This window comes from Poeciliopsis prolifica, unplaced genomic scaffold (genome assembly GCF_027474105.1).
Source record: "Poeciliopsis prolifica strain line A6 unplaced genomic scaffold, Auburn_PproV2 SCAFFOLD008, whole genome shotgun sequence".
Lineage (NCBI taxonomy): Eukaryota > Metazoa > Chordata > Actinopteri > Cyprinodontiformes > Poeciliidae > Poeciliopsis > Poeciliopsis prolifica.
Window position 1 is genome coordinate 15,320,858 of NW_026562383.1, and position 24,299 is coordinate 15,345,156.

The 24,299-nt window shown below is 34.3% G+C and overlaps 1 protein-coding gene across 1 annotated transcript in view; it reads right to left on the minus strand.

Moving 5' to 3' along the window:
- pth1r (parathyroid hormone 1 receptor) overlaps positions 1–24,299 on the minus strand; it is a 52,909-nt gene that overhangs the window by 26,834 nt on the left and 1,776 nt on the right. The window lies entirely within an intron of this gene.

A 24,299-nucleotide genomic window follows, 5' to 3' on the forward strand; every position in this document is an offset into this window, starting at 1 on the left:
ATATATATATATATATATATATATATATATATATATATATATATATATATATATATATAAAGTTGGCATTAGTAAATTTCTATTTGTATTCAGTCTTTCAGATTGCCAAAATAAGTACATTAAATGTGGTGGAATCCTAAGTAAATAAATTGAACATCACTCTCACCCTTCATATCCAAATATCTTGATTTGTAAAATAATGGAACTCTGGAATATCCATCTATATTCTGCAAAAATAAAATCTCTGACAATTTGAGTACAAGGACTGGCATAAATTGCCTTGAAAACAAATCTCTGATTTTTGCAATCGTTACATAAACTGCAAAATACCAAGCTCTTGAGGGTTTTCTCCATACAAACCCACAATACCTCAATCCATCAATATTTTCATTGCTTTCTGTGCAGAAATAAGGATGTCCAGTCTGGGAACTGAATAAGGCTACAGAATGAAGACGTTTATGGCTTTGCATGGTAAACAACCACAGATGGAACAACATCTGACCACATGCGAACAAGGATAGATACAACCTGTTTACTGGAATAACTATGCCAATATAGAATATTCCACTGACAGCTCCAGAGACATTACCTCAATTTTAACCTCAGTTAGTGAGGTGAGAATTGAGACATTATTTTGCTTTAGGTGAAAGTTCAGTCAACTAATGACCAGCTATGGATAGTGAAAAGATTCATGCAGCAAGAATGAGTTCACTATTTGCAATAAGTATTTTTGTGACTATCAGATGGAACTCTTGTTGGGAATTAAGCTGAAAATAAAATCAGAAACTATGAACAGATGTATATTTTCTTTTTTCTTTTTTGTAAAAACAACAAAAAATATATTTTTTATTTCTAATTTACCTTCAAACATGAGGAAGAAGAGTATCGTTTGCAAATTCAAGAGGAGAATTCTGGGTAAATAAGTATGCCCTCAGATTATTTCTGAAAACTATTCCTCCTGCGCTGGCCAGAGTCCAAACCTCCAAGGCAAACACAACTTTCATGGGGAGAAACGTGAACATTCTTATTTACTGTATTTGATTCAAAACACAGTCTCTTTTTGTTGACCACTTTTGGGTCTGTGCCAGTATAAAAAACAGAAAACATATATATCATATATCTGTGTTTTCCACAGATATATGATGTCTCAAATACAAACCACAAGTTTGTTTCTCTATGCAAACTGCAGCATGACGACTTCAGCTGCAATGCTCTGCAAGAATATAAGGCAGAAATGTATTCAGGCTGCTCTGTCAGTGTCATGCCACTTATGTTTAATAACTAATTTAAAAAAATAAATGAAGATACATTTGGATTTCAGTTTGCCTGGGCATTTGGTCACTTTGGACAGTTTGTAGAGTGAATGTAAACTGAACAGCTTCACTCTGCATGTGTTAATTTCAAAAGGAGTCAGGAAAACAGGATGAAAGAACATTTTCTTTTAACTGAACACCAAAAATGAAGTCATATGGATAGGCGCCATTCAAATGCCAAGCAGACGTTGGGTTTCTGCTACATTGCTAGCAAACCCTCGTTGTGGATTGACTTTTGCTTTTCTTTTCTTCTTCTTTTTATTTTTTTAATAAAAACTCATGGTTAACCAGAGTCATTTCCTGAAATGCTGAGCAGTGAATCAGAGAGTTAAATGCTTTGTGAGGTAGCGAGCACAAAACAAAATCTTGATAAGGCAGGAAGTTAAAACAGACCACAAAAACCACACAATTCTGAAATAATTACCTACAGTCAACAGGCAACTCTTGGTTCTTCTTAATGTGGAACAAAAGGCACAGCAGTCTTGAGGAACATATCATTACCCTTTCTGATTGAAAAAAAGACTTTGATGTAGGTCAATCTTCTTAAAACCTATTTTAAGAAAGTTTTTATACAGCATGATGACCCTACTATTAAATGACTTACAGTAGCTATCAGAATATATCAGAATAATTTAATACATTTGGGACACACTTTTTATTGTGTGCATAATGGAAGTTTTGTACATGCACAAAGTCATCTCAATGCTCAATCAATAGTGATGAAAAGGTCACTTCTGAATATCCCACATGATGCTGCAAAGAGCAACTAGATTCTGTAGTAAGAATTTCCTTCAATGTGAAGGCATCCATCCATCCATCCATCCATCCATCCATCCATCCATCCATCCATCCATCCATCCATCCATCCATCCATCCATCCATCCATCCATCCATCCATCCATCCATCCATCCATCCATCCATCCATCCATCCATCCATCCATCCATCCCATCCATCCCATCCATCCATCCATCCCATCCATCCATCCATCCATCCATCCATCCATCCATCCATCCATCCATCCATCCATCCATCCATCCATCCATCCATCCATCCATCCATCCATCCATCCATCCATCCATCCATCCATCCATCCATCCATCCATCCATCCATCCATCCATCCATCCATCCATCCATCCATCCATCAAGTCTCTAACATTTTGTTCTTTCTAGCTAATCCCAATGGCCAGTAAACAGACTGATCTTTCTCTACTAAGGCAATCAGAGCAGAGTTTATATTACTAGAGGCAAGGCTGTCTATCCATCTATCATGCTATCCTATCACTACTCATGAACAAGTAATGGATATACTAGAACTCCTCCACTTGAGACTCCACTCTGACCCAGAGGGAGTAATTGTAATATGGCTCAAGGTTTGTGAAGGCGCCCTAAAGAATCAGTAGGTTCACTTAACTATATAACTGACACAGTAATTCTAAAGAAATAACTTTGTTTCAAAGTATAAAATGAAAGGCTCCTCTTTTTTTCTGAGTGGTTGTGTTTACGAGGGAAATATTGCAGTGGATTTCTAATGTCTGGTTTTTATTTCAAGACAAACTTCACTCTGTAATCAAGCAATTAATGAATTATCTGGGTATGTAATGATCACTAAGACACAAAGAATGAGCACACACATTGCTATACTGCATCATTTTCTTGTTCTGAAAGCATAAACTCTTACATCACAACAGTGTGACTCGAAACACAACTCATATTAATGTCTATATTTCAAAAAAGCCTTCTAATAAGAACCCTCTCTGTTCACTGATTGTTCAGTGGGAATAAGTTATTAGGGAAAACTTAGCTATAAAGTTTAAACTTTATTTTCCAGATCACACCTCATCACATGGACGATAAATAATGCTCTAATAATATTTACTCTGGTTGCCATGAAGAGCTTCTTTTATGCAAATACAGCAGAATGTTTGTTTTATGTACTTGTTTTGGTCATCTGCCATTCTTTACACCATAGGCTAACATTCACTTCCTTATTGTTGGCATGCATTCAAAGTTCTGTCCCAAGGTGTATTGGACTTTCCACCGAGAACTATGTTTTATTTTTTTTTTCAGAAAATTGTTGGGACTAGTAAATTACAACTGTGTTGAAACTACTTTTTACCCGTCTGTCCACTATCTGGAAAAAACATGAATATGTTACTTCTGACATATTGTACCACATGAATGTTTTAGCGGATGAGGTCCCTGGATATTCTAAACTCTATGAGTCAGTGCCACTCCTCTTCAACTGTGCAATTTACATTTGATGATAAAAACCACAAACCACAAGACTGGTTGTCCTTTGGAAATGCCTCCAAACCACATTCTGACTTGAAGCAGCATTTAGCTCCTAATTATACCCTGCTTTGGTCGTAAGCCTAAAGAACAGCACTTTTGTCCCAGATGGAAACATTGTGTGCGTTTGGGTGCATGTGTTTGCGCGTACTTGTATATGCGACTTGTAGAGATCTACTTTCACAATATTTACCAACAAAGGGAGGTCATCTGTGGAAAGTAACACTTCTACTGGGCTCTATTACTTAGAGGTATGGTGTGAATTTAGTTTTGGTTAGGATTATTACAGTTGCTAAAATAAATGGAAGTCAATACAAGGTCCTCAGTTTGTAGGTACAAGGATGTGTGTGTGTGAATGTTTAAACAGACAAATCACATAGCTTTGACTGCAATGTTCCCTAAAATTTTAAGAGGATAAATTTTGCATTATGTAAGCAAGAAAGGGCTGTCACTCCTGTTCAGCAGATCAAATGCAACATTTCAATTTTCATCAAAAGCTTAAAACTACAACATATTATGTAACAATCAGATACTTTGGATATTTAAAATATATATATATTAATGACTATACCAAGACAACTAAAAATACAGATAGTAGTTAGGAGTTAGGTGGTTCCAATGTTAGGACCATGAGTTTCAATAAATGCTAGTACATATGTGAAATACAGTGCCTTGCAAAAGTACTCACACCCCTTGAGTTTTTGGCACATCACAACCATAAACGTCAATGTCTTTTAGCTGAATTTTCCGTTTTAGTTGAAAGAATACGCGTTTTTGAATTTCTTAACAAATTAATACCGGAAAAATTTTAGATTAAACTTCCAGGAAAGGAGAACAATGACAACAGAAGCAGCCAAGAGAGCCATGGTAATGCAAAAAATATCCATTTGTTAAAATGTCACATTTGAACTTCACGCGTAAATCCATTACACAATCTCTAATAAGATGAGAAATATTTCTCTTTACAGTCATAGTTTGAGTTATTCTCCAAAGACAAATACACAAAAAATTCACTTTAGATTAGCAAAACTGGCAGAATATAACATGAACATTAGGGCAGCTGGAATATCTATGAATAGCTCTACAAAGTATTGGCTCAGAAGAGGTGAAATGCATGCCACACTTTATAGACTTACTATATTTTAGTAAACACATGCAAACCACATACAATTTTCCATTATTTTTAATTTTTTTGTTTGATCCATTACATAAAATATAAACTGTTTTGATGAAGGTGAACTTTATGCAAGCTCAGGTGAGCTGTCTGCTGTTTTTGAATTCACTTTTATCAACTCACAACGTCACTGAAATTTTTCATAAAGCTCTTGTAAAGGCAAAGCCATGAGATTTGCAATCCTGACACACAGTCAGCAAAGTAACTCCTTCCCTGCATAGATTATTTCAGCTTCATATTTTATTTTGACATGAAAAAAAGAAGGGTTACTGATGATAATTGAATGTGAACCCATATTGAGCCCATTCGGCATACAAATCTTTCCACCTATTCAGTCCTTGTGCTGCATTGTGTTGCACTGTGTTAATTAACCCTAATGTGACAAAGTATAACTGACTGAGAAAAACTAAAACAGTATTTTACCAAATATAATTTGATGCCATAACAACAAACTTAAGGGAACTCTTTCAGGAAGTGATAAAACTCAACTATTGCACCATAAGCTGTAAATGATGAGAGTTGAGCTCAACATTGCAATCAGCGATGAAAACGTTTAAACATTAAAAGGTGAAATATTTAGAGGGCACCACTCCAATCAACCATTTCTCCTCTGTTAGGCAAAGGAATCAAGTCTCCCGCAGCCTGTCAGAATTAGGACAAGGACACTCTTTCTGCAACACCCCCTGATTGTGACTGCCTACTAAATAAAGCAACTCCATTCTAGACTAATTAGGCATCACATAATTATTCAAGGTGTTTCTTACTTGTTAAGGTCCACTCCACTGAGCTTCAGACACTAACTTGTGCTACACAGAAAAGATAAGAGAACTGGACAATTCAGAATTTGTAACGGTATAAGTAGCACTGCTTTGCTTGAATAGTGTTTAAAATAATTCACCAAAATGATTTAAAGAAAGCTGCGGATTTGTTTCAAGGTTAATGTTTGGATGACAGTTGTGCCCATTATGCTTTATTGTTTTGAGTTTCAGTTATTTTTTTTCAATTAACTCCTTAACTGTCACCATCAAAATGCTGACATTGTCATCATCATGAAAGTGTCATGATGATGAGATGTCATCATGAAAGTTAGGAAGTTTAACAAATTGCTTGGAAACTTTTCTTTCACTTTTATTGTTTGCAATATTGTCCCAATGCTTAAAAAAAAAAAAAAAAAAAACAGCAGTAAAATCTGACCAGGACAAAAAAAAGTCATATTACTCTATGAATTTCAGCTATAGATTCATAACTGAACCATAACTGGATCACTTACAGAATAGCATTTAGTGGCAATATTTCAGTATTTAAAGAAAGATCTGTAACTCTAACTAAGGATTTACTATAATATAGGATCCAAGAACAGGCAGTGAAAATATATTAAGTCATAACACTGATGTTCCCCAACAATTATGTGTTATGTTGAGTTATTTGCTACATGTAGAGAAAGAAAAATAAAAAAACATTTTACAAGTATTGTGGATGGGGCTGATAAGTAATCCATAAACTTGGTAATGAATTAATAACATCTGAGGCAGATGTTAAGGCTTAGATGTTAAGGCTCATGCCATTTACTGTTATATAATACGTTCTTATTTTGACACACAGAAATATTGTAAATGCAAAACTAATTTCCTACCCATGCAAAGAGACACTAAGTACCTGCTTCGAAACCAGACCTATGTCTTGCAGCTAGATGGAAGGAGGAACCCAGGTGCAGACTAATGGAGATGGCAGGAAGGCATTTTCATTGAAAAAAATAGAAAGCAAAAGAGCAGAAATGAGCAACAAACTGAGAGGATGATAAAATTTAAATACTGAAAAAACTTGCCATGAAAATCGAACGGAAAAGAAAAAAACAAATATGTAATAAAAGATGGCTTCCAGATCAAGAAACATGAACAAGACACAAGAATAAAATGTTGTAAAAAAATAAATAAACAAATAAAAATCAAGCAAAATCCGGGAATATAAATATATGATTGCCATTAAAATTATAAAAAATAGATAAAAACTACAAATACAAAACCAACAACTCCCACGTGAGGAGCAGGCACTAAAATAAACATCTTGCAAAACTACCACTGTAAGCATTAAAAGAGTAAGAAAAAGTAAAAAAAAATCATAAAAGTATATAATTGCTTTCAATTAAAGTACAAAGCAACAATAATTCCTGATCCAGTTAACATATTGTAATAAAAGTATACCATTTATTTATTAGATGATTAAAATAAATTAAAAAAAAGGTTTTGAAGTAGCTTTTACTCACTTTTATTCTTCTCTGCTACTTACAACATAAAGCAACACAAGTATAACAAGCTTATATTCACTGGGTATGTATTCAGACTATCTGTCAACTGCCAATGAGACTTGCCAATCAAATGAAAAAAATAAATTAATGAATAAATTCCCTTAATAAATGTAAAGAATTATGCTTATGTAAATTTCAGAAAAAGAATATTAGATTTTTTTTAGATTGAAACAACTCCAGATAATGATTTGTTTTTTCTTTTTTGCAAGTAAAAAGTGCATTTCTATTTTACCAGTCTGCTTTGCAAAGCAACATGTTGACAAGGAACAGAACAACTGTGTTCAATCTGGCACTTTTTTGGGTATCCCAATAAAAGGTTTCTAGACCACATGAACAGTTTTTGTAAAATAAGTCACATTGCAGGTTCACAGATGGCAATTTTCAGAATCAGTTTGCTCCGATATCGCCGAAAATATCTAAATGATTTTATTACCTAGGTAACCAACCAATGCAGACCATGCCTCTTGCATTGTATCCTATCACAACAGCAGTGGTAAGATATGAATGTTAAACATCTCCAGGGTGATTCACAGCTTGAATAAGCATTTTCTCTTTTATGGCTCCCAATGGACTGAACTGCTCAATACCTTTACCTTGGAAACACTTCTGCAATTAAGCAGCTTTAAAATCTTTTTTACATAGCACTCAGAATAGACAGCTGTTTTACATAATAATTTCCTACAAAAGTAAAAAATGTTTTTTGGACTGCAGACATGCCAAGTTTGCATTTATATTACTATTTCTCCTGCGTAAGCATTTTCTGTCTTATGAATGACAGCATGCAGGTTTTTATGCACTTATTTCTCTTTGGAACCCTGAGGATGAAATCTTTTGTTTCACCAAAACAAAAGGTTTTGGCTTAATCTCAAGACCTTGTTGGCTCAATTAAATTAATGAAAAAAATGAAAATGAAATTAATACGCCAACAAATCTTGCAGATCTCCTTAATACATAAGAACATTTTTCTGTCAAAACATGCAGTATGAAATGCTCTTAAATTATATAATGAGACATTTCTGGATCATAGCCCAGGCAAAATATATGATAGATCATTAAGTGCATTTTAAGATTTAATTAAATAAATGTTAATGTAAATAGACAAGGATAAAGACACGCAGGCATTTTTGTGTGTTAAGGAAACACAAACAGACATAAGATGTACTGAACTCAGTACGCTCCAACTGAGAAGACTGCAGTTAGTCTGTCAGTGCCAGCTTTTAATTTCCGTTTGACTGAAAATTGCTTAAAATCTCAGGTAAAAGAAAGATAAATTATGTGCACAATAGAAAAATATTACGGCTTAAATTGTAGCAAAAAAAGCAATTTAATATGAATATTTTTCAATGCTTTTATAACAGGTTTTCATTGCTGATCCTCAGAGCCCACTGTCTTTCATATTTGTGTTCTATTTAAATAAGGCAAGTGGAGTCAGGGAAACACCTAAAATATGCAGGACAGTGGGCGCTGTATGTTTAAACAGGATTAACATGAAAACAAGATTAAAACAAAACAAGAGCAAAATAAACTTCATGAACCCCAATAGTGATAAAGACATAGGCTAACATTTCTGCACAATAATTGAATTTCAGGTTTTGAAAACAAAATATTTTTAGTACACATCTTACCAGGACTATAAGATTTTTGACGTTTTTGTAACTTGCTGTCATTAAACGTATATTAAATAGAAATCTGATATTTGTGAGCTTTTCTATCCTTTGTGTGATGACTGTGTGTAGATTTCACTTAAATAAAGTATGTCTCTTGTATCTAATCTGTTACATTCTCACAAGTAAAATTTGAATTTAAATGTAGCAAATTAACCACTAGCTCTTAATTAAAATGTAGAAAATAGAACTGTGACTGGCCTCTCTTTAATTAGGAACAATCTGAAAATAGGCAGCAATTTTATTTTTTTTTAATTTTGTTTGTTTTGCTTGCATGCTCCAATTGGAGAGCAACATCATATTAAAGATTGTAAAAATGGGATCAATTCATTATTCATTAAAAACCTACATTCAAAACCTTCTTAGAACTACATAATGATGAGTTACATTTAAATAGGAAATATCTCTGACTCTGACTTTGTTTAGTTTGCCTTGTTGCACACATTAAACAGTCATTATACAATCTGATGATCTGAATCTCCACAACTGAACCAATGCACCACTTAAATAAAACATCTATACAGTATAAGATGTTAAGCTTTTGATTTCTAAATATTAAGAATAGACTGCGCCATAATTTGAGTGAAAACTGTCAGAGATTTCCACTGGGCTAAATTTTTCTCCTGTATTACTTGGAAGTTTGTGAAATTCATCTTTAAACCCCATAAGCCTCAGAGTTTTGCAGTGAAACTAAGAAGGGTCTTATTAAGAAATCCAGCTTCCTCTCTGACATAAGCAATCCAACTGGGGAGCTCTCCTGGTCAGAGTTTGAGCTGGATCCAAATAATATAAACAACTGGGTCACATGTGTGAAATACTACTCTTTCTGGCTGTGATAATTAAGGAATTCATTCAGAATTCTATCTTAAATTGTATTCCTATTGTAATAAAAAAAAAACTAAAGGCAAACTGAAAGTTTATGATATGAATACTTGAAATGTAATCTATCATTTTACGGTGGGGATGGGGTTGAGGCTTCGGTGGACTGTCCGTCTATGGGAAAAACCTTTGCATTGCAGAGAATTTTCACATGTCAACTTGAACAGAGCCAGTCTGGAATTCCAAACATATTGCCCAAAATGAAGGTCTCAGCACAATATTGACAATTTGCTATCCCACAAATGACTCAAGATTTTTGTTGATGTAATCCACTTGTTCCACACACTAAAATACTTTACTACCCCATAAATTTAGAAAACTAAATTCATCAAAAAACACAACTTCAAACTATTAAAGACTTGCTGTGGAAGAAAGGAGCTTGTTTTATATTGTGAAATAAATAGTTAGGCCAGTGTCACTCAATTAAAATATGACCTGATTATTATGAAGAAAATGAAAAGCTTTAGATGAGGTTTATGATTGAAATGGGCAGATAGGATTTAGTAAAACCTTTGTCATGTTTCATGATGAAGAATTCAAAGGGATCATTGAATCAATATAAACAAAATAGAAGTGTCAAGGTAAAAAAGATAAATAAATAAATCAAAAGCATAAGTAACCAAAGAGAAAAAAAATGCCTGAAATGCAGCCACCCAATATATTAAATGTTGATGTTGTAGAGGTACAGGCCTATCATTCGTTTTTTAAATGAGGTCCAGTGGCCTTAAGTTACACATTCTTTTAGTGGAAAAGTTAAGAGAAAAAAGCTGCAGAGGTCATGGTAAGTTAAGAAAACAAATTCTTCCTGAGTCAAACACAGCAAAGGCATAACCTTAGCATGCAAGTGAAACTGGAGCCTCCCTTTACTAACACAAGTAAGTACAAGTTGGACACATAGGTCCTATGAAAACCAAGTGCCATGTCACTCAATACAAAAATGAGCAGAGAAATGTGTGTTTGTAAGAAAAAAAAAGAAACTGGTGATAATCTCAGGTAGCCTTTCAGCTACTGTAAAGCTTTGCAGTGTGTATAAAAGGCGTTTTCCCAATGGTTGCATATGTGAGCTGAATCCCTGCGCTTATCGGGGGAAAATTCAAGCAAACATGTAAAGTGACCTGTGACGACAGCAAGTAACTCCTAGTCCATAGCAACATGAGTGTTCACGCAGGAACTTGACTGTTCACATTTGAAAATCTACAACATACTGAAGCGAACCACAAAAAACACATAATTGTTTTGTGATAAATATTATTACCATCTGTGCAGAAAACCTGACACTTTTAAATCTCTCCACTTTCTTGCCTCAATTGATTTCCATTTTCTCTCAAACTATTCTGCGCAATCACACAAAGCTCTCAAAGTTGGAGACTACAGACATATAATTTCAGGTGTTTTTTTTCGATGACTTCCAGACATGATCTTTCACCTAAACACAGACTGCAGAAAAATATTTGCAGTGAGCTTCCTCTAACTTTACAAACACTATCAATATCTCAAACAGTATCCATTTAGATACAATTCTTGCAAATGATGGTGATAAAATCATAATTTTTTTTGAGGTTAATGACAAGTAAGAGAATTATACATCAGCCCTCTCTCAATAAAAAGTATCATATAAAGCTGACTATTATTGGTTTAAGAGCCAGTCTTTGCTTATCTAGTGGGTAACAAATTACAAACAGCAAAAATGAGAAAAAATAGTTTCTGTTTCTAAATAGTTGGCAAAAAATTCATTTGAATCACTCTTACAGACTAAAAAGTGTAAGGTGTATCTCACAAAAAATGCTATTTATTTATCTGGTCCATTCTCCAGGAAGACAAGTGTATTTACAAGCAAAGATTCTTGCATTCAGCACATACAGCATACATAACGTATCAAAACAAAAAGTGGTTATTTCATTTTTCACCTCAAGTGTTCAAGAGTATCAGTTTTAGTCACAGTTTTAATAAAAACTGTGACTTGAGTTCTTGATGAAGCAAATGTTTTATACATCACAATATGTTTAAAAGTGTTTCTCTACACTACAATGTCATTCAGTTCCAGTTTGATCAGTCTCAGTATTTTATATTTTTAACTTGAACATATTTTCAAACAGAGTTGATAAATATAGTCTAAAGAATTAAAAAGCTGTCAAACAGCTGTTAGTTTAGCCCTGGTGGGAAGGCCTATGGCAGATGCCAACTGTGCCTCACTGTACCTGGCTAAGTGCTAGCCAGGTGCAGTTGGCAACACTTGATTACAGGCACTGAAGTAGTGTAAATCACCTTTAAACTTGGCATATGTTTAAAATAAAGAAACTGACCAAGTGACAGTGTGATGTCTGCAGCTACAATCACACAAATGTGGTAATGATCACTGCTACAATCAATCATAGTAAATCTCAACACACAATTTTTTTTTTTGTTTCTTTAAATATAGGATTTAATTTACAGAGTAACAATTAATGTTTGTTTTACACAATCAAAACGCTCAAGAAGTGCACACATTTCAGTTTACACTAAGTCAAGTGTTAATCTCTTTTTTGGGGGTTACCTCAGTGTCAGCTGCTCCAGTTCCTCAGAGGGAATCAAAGAGGTGGAAAAGAGGTGGAGCAGTTTGGTTCATACCAAAACAATGGGATCATGGGGGGAGGAAATGGGATTTTATGTTAGTTTCAGTTAGATTTCTGAATGTTCTCCCCTTTTTGTACTTTGTCTCATTTAGGTAAGTTTGTTTGAGTTGCATTCAGCTATCTGGACCTCTTTTATATTCTCATTTTGTATCATTTATTCAAGTTTGTCTTTTGGGTTTAAAAACTAAATCTGTTGGCCTTAAACCAAACAAGGTCTTTTATTACTCAGTCCATCTTAGATAGACAAGAAACAAGTACATAACTCACAGTGAGTACTTTGGCTGGCTACCAGCCAATAACAATGCTAAAGTTGGTATCTGCTTTTGAGCTGCTTAGTGGTATTAAAGTAACTAAAGGGCTATTTCAAGGTTGACTGCGCTTGGTAACCTCTAGTTAAAACATATAAAATACATGTAGCTACTAATCAAACTTTAACTGGTCAATTCTTCACTAAGCTAATTTTATCAACATCTGTTTATGAAATCCAGTTTTTTATTTGATCCTCATAATGCGCATCATATTGTTACACCTCTTGTTATTAGCAAGGTCCTCTAAGCACTATATTTCTTATAATAGTCCTCTAAGCCAATTCCTTATGGCATTGGCCCAAATGTTTAAATGAACTGTAGGGCTACTGGGTGACTGTTATTGAAACTGGCGAACATTTAGGTTACCCTAAAATAAATTTGGCCTGGAGTACTGGAACATACGAGCAAAAGTACAGTGTTGGTGTCACAGCTATGGCAAATCACTTGTAATGCTGCAAACACCATCAACATTTGAAAGTTCACTGACTTATATGAGACAAAAAAGGTTTGACATGAGAATGGAAGGAGAAAAAAAATCTCCTCAAGCCGACATGAGGTCCATGCTGGTAGCTGGAAGAGGACAGAAAGGGGGCAGCAGTACTGAGAATTCAAGAAATAGCAGAACTGAGAATTCAAGAAATAGCATAATTGGTGCAGGTCCACTGACAGGTGTCCAGTCAGACACTCCTAAAGACAGCAATGCTGCTCCAGGTCCCATCAATCTCAATAACTTCCAACACATACAGCAATCCATTCCTATGTATAATACAGTCTCAAGCCTCGTGAGCTATACATTTACAGACAGCAGTATTGTCAAGTACAACTAATGTGTTTTTTTAATTTACATTTGATCTTTAGTTACTTTACTTCTATTCTGTCCAGCAGCAGGAGAGCCTCTGAACCATATGATGAGAATATTGCATAGAGTTCCTGGTAATCTGGTTACAAATAACGAATGGAAGCAGTTTACAAATAGACCGAGGGTGGACTTAAATGGACAGATTTGATTTTCAAGTACCAACTATAAAACTGACTGGGAGCTGCAAAACAACCCCATCATGTAACACAAGTGCTCAGAATGGCCAGATGGGTCCACTCTAACCAGCTAGCTAAAAACCTGAATGCATGTAGAACATGATTCTATAAATATGTTTAAGTTACAGTATTGTAAAGAAAAGCATTATAAAGAATCAAGAACTCAATTCAGCAATGTACAAATAACAAAATAAAATATTCTACTTTCCCTACGCACTTTGTAGAGTGTTAAATATATAACAGTGTTTTAACATAACTGAGATAATAGCAGCAGAGTATTGTGTGTGTAAGTAGCAACCATGTCCAAAAGTAGGCCCTGCTGCTATTGAGTGAAAGACAGATACATTGTGGACAGGTCACCAGCCCATCACAATATACTAAAATTAATTCAACAAAAAACTGAAAAAAAAACAAACAAAAAAAAAAAAAACAGATATATTTGCTTCTGGCAAATTTCTTTCTATAATTATGTTAAATTATGGAAAGAAAGTTTGACTAGATGGATGAAAATACTACAGAATCACCACTATGTTTGTCCAGAATAGTGACGTAGGAGTATTTGAAATTTAGAAATATATTAGATTTTTCCAAATAAAGAACACATTCAAAGCAGAAGGTGGTGAAATATTTTTGGTCAATTACATTACTGAAAATGTGGAGCAAGTTTGATAAATTGAACAATTCTGAGGTAACCACTGCAGAAAAGGTCAGTTTTGAAAACTCATGTTGGACAGAACAGTTTAAAAAGCTCCCCCTTTGTCTTTGTTTTTATGTGATAATAATTCTGCCTTACAAGGTGATGAAACTAATGCACTCTATTCTCAGTGATACAAAACTCCTAACGATGGTCAATATTTACTTACAGATGAAGGAAAAACAAAAGAAGCAACTCAAAAAACAAATACATAAACCAAAAATGTAAAATGTTACAAATTCTGGGAGTTTTTGTGCAAAACCAATTTGAAGCATAATGGGGTGTATGACTTTTAACTTCTTAAAATTCAGGATTCAGTGCTTAGAATATATAAATAAAAATATGTATTATAGCAAGATACCAGGAATGCATGTGCTTGTAAAAATGTTGGCAGATATTTAAAAAATATTGTAAGTTTGGCACTGGTCAGCTGGTCAGAGATGAGCTGAGAAACTGGGAGCAGGTGAATTTAACTCCAGGTTTCATTAATTGATTTAAATGAAATGTGGGCCCACAACACTGAGCTCTATGGTTGATGATTTTATAACCAAATAGATTTAGTGAATGATTGCAAGAAGCTCCTTTGTGGATCAAAACATTTTATCTTGGCTTTAATACTGGCCAACATTAACATTTAAAGCTTAATATGTTTTGGCCTTCTTCTGCTTTTTAAAAGGCTCTGACCCACACAGACACGGACTCTGTGAGACCTCTGTATGTGACCTTTGATATCAGACAAACAAAATGAGCACATTGGTAAAGTCAAATAAGTGCCAGACTTGTTCTTCCAGAAGGTTAACTGAACTGACATCTGGTAAGAGTTCAAATTAATTTATCTCTTTTTGGTTGTTAAAAATAATAATAAAAACAAGATTTAATAGCAGAAATGTAAATGTGACACTGTATTGTATTATAACAAATATCAGTCTTCTAGTAACACTGTTGGTATGAAGAGTTTATCACTAAAAATGTTACTGTACATTTACAATGTTTTGTCAATGTGTCTATTTTCATCCCATCTTCATTCAAAATTTCCCAAGAATGATACAACTGGTTTTCAGTTCAGTTCAGTTCAGTTCAGTTTAACTGACAAAGCTAAGTAGTCTGAGGCCATATGCTCAATCATTCAATAAATAGATTCTCTCAGATAAGATTGATACAGCCAGATGGTCTGGTCTTCAGTTTCTCTTGACATGATTTTGTAAAGCTTTATAATAATAAACAGCCTGCACCATAGATCCTTAGCTCAAGAAGACTATTGAAAAGCTAATGAAAATGATCAAACAGGATATATTATGCAAACACTACAGGCTGGCATTGCATCCTGCCTGAGTCTTTTTTGTTTAATGAACATTGCATGGTAGACTGAAGAGCAACATTTCCAAATGAAATTAGAACACAGAGAACATGATCTTTAAAGCAGCAAAACACTGCACATTTTAAAACATTTTTGATGAGCCGTGAATACAGATGATTAGTTCTGGTAAGCCTTCGCTGAAACCGTTCCACTTCGACTGATACACCTCATACACCCTAAAATGGATCTTCTCCTGCTTGGATTGAGGCTTGTGTCAATCTAACATGTGCACATGTTTGTATTGCTTTCTTGGTGAGCAGATTTTCAGTTATGTAAAATGGTGCCTCACTGTGTGGGCTAAATGAACTGCAACTTTAATTAACAAGTGACCAAACAGAAATAAACAATTAGAGGAGCAGCATAAAGTTCACACTGGACATCCGGATAACTCAAAAGGAACTGCTTTCAGAGGTTGGTGAATAGGAAATTGCTAGGATGTGCTACTGACATGATGACTTGAGTCATATTTCTTTGAGCAATGGTACATCAGAAGTAGAAAATCTTAAATGGATAATTGCGATATGACAAGCGCTGCCCATTTATGGAAATGGTGCACTTGAAGGGCTGGAAAGTACAATATCAGCAATCAATCTTTTAATCTGTGTCTAAATGATTTGAACCTAAAATGTTGGTTAGAAACATTGTTTTTAACTTTTAAAGGGCAAAAAAAGCTACTCTGAGACTTAAGCAAGCTAAAAATTAACTGGCTCTGGGACAGCGAATGGTATCGATTACAATAGAAACCCAGGAGCTTTGACGCCTTCTTAATTGCATTCATAAATTAAGTCTTTGTGGCTGAGAGAAATACCACATCCCTGCAGCCACAAAGGCCTGTATAAACACATCCCATTGAGATTCTCATTGAAAAGGCAGTGACACAAATACTGGGACTTATGTAATCATTTACTCTCAGTGGTACTCCCGTGTCTTTAGGATCACTAGAACCCCAGAACACCATTTTAATGGCCTGAATCTATAATCTCCTCCAGCTCTAAGCAGAGGCATGTGATTTTTGCAGAACAGGGAACCTTTTTTTCCACCCATCATTTCTTGTGGTTGGTGTAGTTTAATACACAGCAGCTCCTTGTTATGGAGCTGGATGCTGTAATCAACACTGATTTTAGAAAATGGGAACATTTCTACTTGAGTTACCACCCATGTATATTAGAATCCGCTAATACAAAAATCTCATATTTGTTAATATACTGACTAAAATTAAAGGCAATGAAATCTTGTCATTGTTACATGAGCTGCAAATAAAAAATTAAGCTCAATTTTAACAAAAAAAAAAGGACTAGCCAACCATGACATGAATTTAATGGCATCAAAATCAATTTACCAATAGATAACCCTTTATTGCATTGTAAAGTTTTAGCAATAGTAGAAGCACTTGTTTTTCCTTTTACTCAGATCTAACATATCATATGTTTTATGTGAAAAAGACAGAACCATGTTTAAAAAAGTAGATCAGACTTGTCCATTGTTAAATTTGGGATTCTTTTTTGATGTTACTGGTTCAATCTCATAATTGCCCTTTGTGTAAATAAACTCACAATCTTCTTGGCACTGACTCAGCACAAACCAGCACACAGAAGTTGCCCAATCATAATTCTGTGAAGCATGGACCACAGAGAAGTGTTTTGCCATTGAGGTTGGGGCACGTTATTATTATCATGGCCAAAAAGAATCTATTGTTAACATTTTCCGACAGACGTTTGTTTTGAAACAACTTTAAAAAGTAAACCATTGTCTAGAAAAATTTATCTAAGCAATACTAAGTTTCTTAACTAGTGTAGAAAGACTTGACTTGCATCTTTACTCCCTCTCGACCAAAATTATACATAGACAACATGAATTTATTTTGATTTTGTTGCTGTAGGGTTATCAAAAATGCCCAATGAATGAAATGTAAGCAAACAGCATCTTTCATTTTTTTGGCAATTTCTGACCACTACTGTTGGATTCCTACTGTGCAATAACAGCTTAAAGGCCAAACAAGCCTTAAAGGCCAAACAAGCCTCATGGCAAGCCCTGTCTGCACTGGCTTGATGGTAATAAGAGGGTCAATAAATTGTTTAGTGTAACAGCAAATAAACATTGCATGTTCACAATTGCTGGAGTGCAGTCTGTGGAATAACAGATAATTTTGGCCCAATGTAATGTCATGTTGTGAGCCTGTGGCTCAGTCTTGGTCAGATTATGTTATGTCTGGACGTGTGTGCACATGTGTATATAAAAAGTTTGCTTTCAAGGGGTGAGTAATCCACAAGCCCCTTTTGGCAAATACCAGGATCAGTATTTATATCTTAAATAAGAAATTAATTTTTGTCCCTAATTCACTAGTCAAATTTATATCCAGAAATAAAAACAAGAAACTGTTAAATCAACAATAAATGCAATAAAATTGACAGTCTAAAATGAATTACAAACATTGCATTTTTTTTGTGTGTGTGTATAATAAAATGCTGTCAAATTGTAATTTATATTGCCAATTGGTAAAACATTCTAAGATGTCAACTGTGGTCACCAACTTATTTTGCAAAAACTGTTTGGTAATGGCTGAAATCAGATTTAAAGGGTCTGAAACAGTGAGGAAGAAAAGCTTAAAGCTAGTCAGGGGTTTGATACAATAGGCATAGAAAGAAAATTACTTATAAGAAATGATCACTGCACTTATTGTGAAATAATAATATATTGGGTAAAATAATTAAATAAAGCAGCTTTGGCTTTGTTTTAAATCTGCCATTTAAAATGTGAATTCTGTCTTTTATTAAGAAATCATCACACATTAATATCGAATAATTTCTTATTTCTTGAAAAGAGTGTTATTTACTTACACTTAAATAACAAAATATTTTACTTTCCTCATTAAACAGAAGATACAGAAAAAAAAAGTTAATTAAGGAACAAGTTAGGACACCTTGTAACTACTTTTGGCTTATGTACTTTCAGTGACACACTTCTTATAAAGATTTACTACTCTGACATCAGCCTGAGGAAACTTAGGCTGCTTATTGACTTTCAGCTGTGAGATTTTGCGACAGTTTCTTACATGCATCGCCTTATTCCAAGTCACCTCACAGTGTCTCAGTGGGATGAAGGTATTGACTTTGACTCAGTCCAGGACTTTCCATTTCTTAATTCTCAGCTATGGAATAGGTTTAGGTCATTGTCATGTTGCAAGGTGCAGTCCAGCTTCAGTTTTTTAAGGATTGTCTCACAATGTCCTCAAGTACTCTCTATTACTTGTGTCCTAGTGTAGTGTTGTGGTTGAGAAACCTACTAAAACCATTACACTTCTTCTGTAACCACCTCCCATGAGTGTTAAACTTGTGAAATCTCTTCATTATTTTGAAGACATGTCATTTTCTAGTAATGTTTACAAGAGTCTGCAGTAAGTCTGATGTGGATACTTTAGAGTTTGTGGAGACTACTTTGAGCATCTTGTGGCCTTCTCTCAAAAGTGCTTAGATGTTCAGACTTCCACTTGTGAGTCATTTTCAAAACTTTTTTAGGTTTCTCTTACAATATCAAAGGGTTGCTACTTTTTTTCTGAAAGACTCAGGCAGGTTTTTTATTATTACTGTCATTACTATTTTTACTATGGTTTTAACTTCAGCATCTCAAACTATATATCTGAGGTTTAAACTTCACAAACCTTCCTCAAAATACCAAAAGGATGATGTCCTAATAACTATATTATATAACTATATCTGTAATTAATGTCAGTCATTTCAATGTGGGTAACTTTAAATGGCTAATTTGTTCCTCACCAGAAAATATCACTTTCATAAAATTTTTCTGTAAATGTCATATTTTGTTACTTGATATTTTCAGTTATTAAAGTTGATATTATATGTAGACCTAATCAGTAAATTTGAATATTGAAAAATATATTTATTTTAGGAACTTATCACTAAGTAAAACACATTATAAAGATTAATTCCACACAGATGGATGTTTGAAAGTGTTTACGTATGTTAATTATTTTCAGCCAACAACTAATGAGAACACGACTTTTAAAATGAAAATATTACATCAGACCACAAAAATTATTTTTAAAAATGTGGGCTTAACTAAAATTATCTTTAATGTCTGCTTAATGGTTGTTATTTTAACCTGACAAACAGGACTCATTAAGATCTGTTTCCTAATATATTGAATATGACTGTATTGATATATACAACTATGTTAAAAAGACAAAGGCTGTTGAAAGGTGTCCTGATTCGTTAATATGACTGTGTGTACCATTTCATTCTAAATTGTAAAACTATATCATCACTTCAAAATTTAAAAAAAAGAAAGAAATCTGTCTAAAAATGTTATAACTATATATGTGAATATATGTGAATCAAATAATTATAATTAATATAATTTGAATTAAGAATAAATTACCTGGAATATAATGAGCATTCAGACTTTTTGCTTTTTTTCTTCCTGCAGACTAATTGTACTGAAAGCTAACAACCAGGACCAATCAAAAGAAGCAATCAAACAGACTGCAGTCTCAGCTGTTTCATCAACATCACTGAGTGAAAAACAGACTTGGGGAATACATTAATGAGGATATTTCATGCCTTGCTCTTTCAGATACACTCACACATTCCATACAAACACACACAAGTGGGGGGAAAAATTAGCATAGGTCATATTGGATATCAGTCAAAAGGCATGCAAAAATGAATTTTAATATGAAAGTCCATTTTACAAATACTCCCCCCATTTCGTTTCAAATTAGTGAGAAATATCTGCTGAGTCTAATTACCAGAGACAGATTGAAAAGAGATTATCCAGCACTGTAAACTGCATTCTAAAATTATGTTGGGGAAAATCTGACAAATGAATAAAGCTTCAGAAAATGTTATTATGCTGGGCATGGAAGTATGAATTTTAGCAGCTTTGACATTACTGCTTTAGAACAAAAAAAAGTTATTTGTGTACCTTTGTTCTGTTGGATTCATTTTGACAAAGCTGTAAAATACAAATATAATTCCATGGAGTAAAACGTATCATGTTGTCCAGCTTCTACTCTACTTTTAACTGGGAAAATAAATATTTTCTTTTGACTAGTTTTATTTTATTTGATAATCATCTGAAGTATTAATATGAGCATTGTGGAAGTTTAGCAATATAATTCCAATTAAACTTCTTCATCATGGTTTCTAAGCCTGCTTTTATGAACAACGAATAAAGAAGATTAATTTTGCCCAGATCATAACAAAAGCTGACATTCTTTGCTATTATGTATTGTCAATCTAGCCCTTACACAAAACTTGCAGCAAGCAGATTCAAATCCACTCTGAGTATCCAGACACATGCAAGTCATCACGGAGGAAAACACAGTCATGAGGTAGAAATTAAATCCCCACTAAGGTTTCCTGAAAGCTCTGCTTCCTCCTAATAAATGTAATAATAGAGTGAGGCAGCCTGTCACAGCGAACAAAGGTGCTGTGAGCTAATGCTTCGTCTGTTGGATGTCACTGCCGCTTAACTGCTGAGATGTAAGACACAATAATAGGTACTACACAACTCTTGTTGGTTAATTTAGATAAATATGCTGTGAAGATGCTAATGTCAAAATGTTTTCCGACGTTTAGATTTCAGCTTGTAATCTCCAGATTTTTCTCGCTTCAATACAGAGCCCCTGGAAGGCATAATCTGGCAATTTGACAAGTGGATGTTTCAACTCAAAAAGTCTCATTTCAGCTTTCAAAAGCCAGACTTTCCACTCTAAGTTTAGATGGCCACAACTTATTTTTTTTTAGGGTGGAGGGAAAGACTGAGCAAACACCTAACATAAAAATGGGTAAACATCATTCACAGACAGAGCCTTTTAGCAGCTAAATGTTGAACCAGCTATAAATACAGTTTCATTTAATTGTTTTCTTGTGCCATCTTTGCCACTGAGCTCAGAGGTCCACTGTGGCGCAGTGATGAACCACATCACTGGGAAAATGCACTGTACCTCAGAGACTGGGCAAACTGCCTGTTGAATGCACAACAGCTTTAGCCAAAACACACAAAACCAACACAGTGTGTTGCTCTGCCTACGCTGTGTGTGCATGCAGCAGACTTTATAGATACAGCTATGACAATATTTAAAAAGGCATTTATAAGTCACAGTATCCTGTGTTAAAGTAAACCACACAAATGGGAATTTAGACTGCAGAAATGAAGCACTTTGACAATCACAGTTTAGCCAGGTGAGAGCTTTAAAATGATTTATTTGCCAACAGGAGCTAGATACTCCTTCACTTATTGCTAGAGGAAGGAAACACAAAATGGAACAAGACTTGGATCACTAGGCATAGGCAAGTATTGCCTATTAAGCTTGAGTAAACAGGGACGTCGCCAGGAATCTTGGGACCCATCACAAAAAAATTAGATTGAGCGCCCCTCCCGTACAACTACTGTTACAGTTTCTTATCTGACCCATCAAAAGCATGACAATTTTAAAGGCTTACAACTGCCTTGCTCTCTTTGGTCCAATAATGATACTGGCACAATTTTTACTGCTAGTGAATTTTACATGCAACAGTCCACATACTGCATCCAAATAGGTTGCTTAATGTTTTTATTATTAGTTTTATCACATTGAAATGCCTCTTCTCACTTGCAACAATCACAGACAACGTGCAAAATATACATAAAACAATCCAGACTTCTCAAAATATAATATGTAGTTGTAGTTTATTGAAGCTGCAGTATATCACTTTAATAAAGAAATATGCGTCCTCTATATTTGTTAAAGTTGTTACCATGTCATGATGGTTTGCTATGAAACAGATAAAAAAAATCTGCCTCCTCCACCTCTTCCCTGAACTACTAGCTAAAGTAATGCAATGTGTTGCTAAAGTGTTGTTAGCTAAAGTAATGCAACGTTCTGACCAAAAACAACCAATCAGAACCAGGAGGAGGGTCCTAGTGTTGTTAATCAACTTCATTCACTTGCTGCTAAATGTGCTAATAATGGAAAAACAACTTATTGTTACAGAAAAATTGCTTATCTGCTGTCATTGGTAGCTACGCTAACTAGACTGAGCATTCACAACAAGCTGTATAGCTGCAGGGGGAGGGAGGATGAGCAGCGACAGGATATTGTGATTGACAGTGCTAAAACCCACCTCCTACCTCTGATTGGTTGTTTCTAGATAGCACTGGAAGAAAGCAGAATGTTTTTTTTTTTTTTTTTTTTTCCCAAATTGTCTCTCATGCCATACTGTCACAACACAATGACAGTTCAAACAAATATGTAAAAAAATATATTTTTTTATAAAAGTTACATACTGCAGCTTTAATTTCTCTAAGGAGAATATGGGTAAGGAGGGATGGGGCAATAGATATCTGTAATTTAGATGCAAGCCAAGGTAAAATTGTGTGGATTAGCTGCAGACCAGATAGGAGGCTGTTATTTATTTATTTATTTATTTTTTTTGTCATTTTATAAAGATTGCTTGAATTTCTGTCAGCAACAAATAAATTGTTTTTGTTGTGTAATCGTAAAAAGTGCAAAGACACAGAGAAAGCCCTATGGGGCCCTATGATACCTACAGGACCCCGATTTTTTTTCTTTTTTTTTTTTTGTGGGGGCTTCTGTGGTCAAGGGCCCTTTGAATTGTCATCACTTTTCCCCCCACATGGCGCCCCTGTGAGTAACTATAATACAGTTTCACTCAATCATCATCTTTAAAAAGAATTTAAAGAAAAAAGAAGATAACATTTTAGAATTGCTTTAATTAAATCAAAAATCATGTTGTTCCAACTCCTGCTAAAATAATGCAACATGTTTATTGTACTCATACAAATAAGAAAACATTACCCATATTTTTTTTTCTTTATGTTGTTTCGAATCTATTTTTTTTTTTACCAAAAACAAAGCAGAAACAGCCACTAAACCTAACTGCTGGTTTAATTAGTCAGGCTATCTCCTCAGACACCTAGCCTGCAGCCAGTTGCTTATCAGACATGCTGCTTGTAGCTTCCCTACAGTGGTTTTAAAGCAGTGTGGGTTAAGAGGCTAATAGGGATTATCTACTCATCATCCCAACTGTTCGTAGGTGGGAAATATTAGTCAGCAAGTGAACATTTTGTCCTCAAAGTTGATGAGCAAGAAAAAGTTGGCAAGTGTAAGACGAGCCAGTTTTACAGCACGTCTATTAAAACCTTTTAGGTTGCCATGAGCTTGAAAATGATTAAACAAAATAAAAGTTGAGTTGAGCAGTAGCAAGTTTTGATGAAAAAAAAAAAACATGCAACTCAATTATATTACACATTAGATTTCAGAATATTCTAAATAAATACAGCCACAATTTATTAAAAAAAGAAAAATGAAGATAAGCTCATGGCTTCGCTGGACTTTTGCAAGTGCAATAATTAAAAAAATTTCATACTGTATTTTATTTGAAAAGAAAATATTGCATATGGAACTGTGTTTTAATGTGTTTGATTTTCATATACCAACAAGCATTTATCTAAAAACAATACATAAAATAACATCACAACAGCAAGTTTTGCTTTCTTTGTTTATGGTGTGTTTCAGTGTCTGTGTTACATCGCGACATACAGAGCAGGCACACTTTTACATTTGTGTGTTGCTTTGTATGGATGACTATATTTTTTGAAGCAATGTTTTTTACAAATCCAAAAGTGTTCTGGAAAAATAGTTT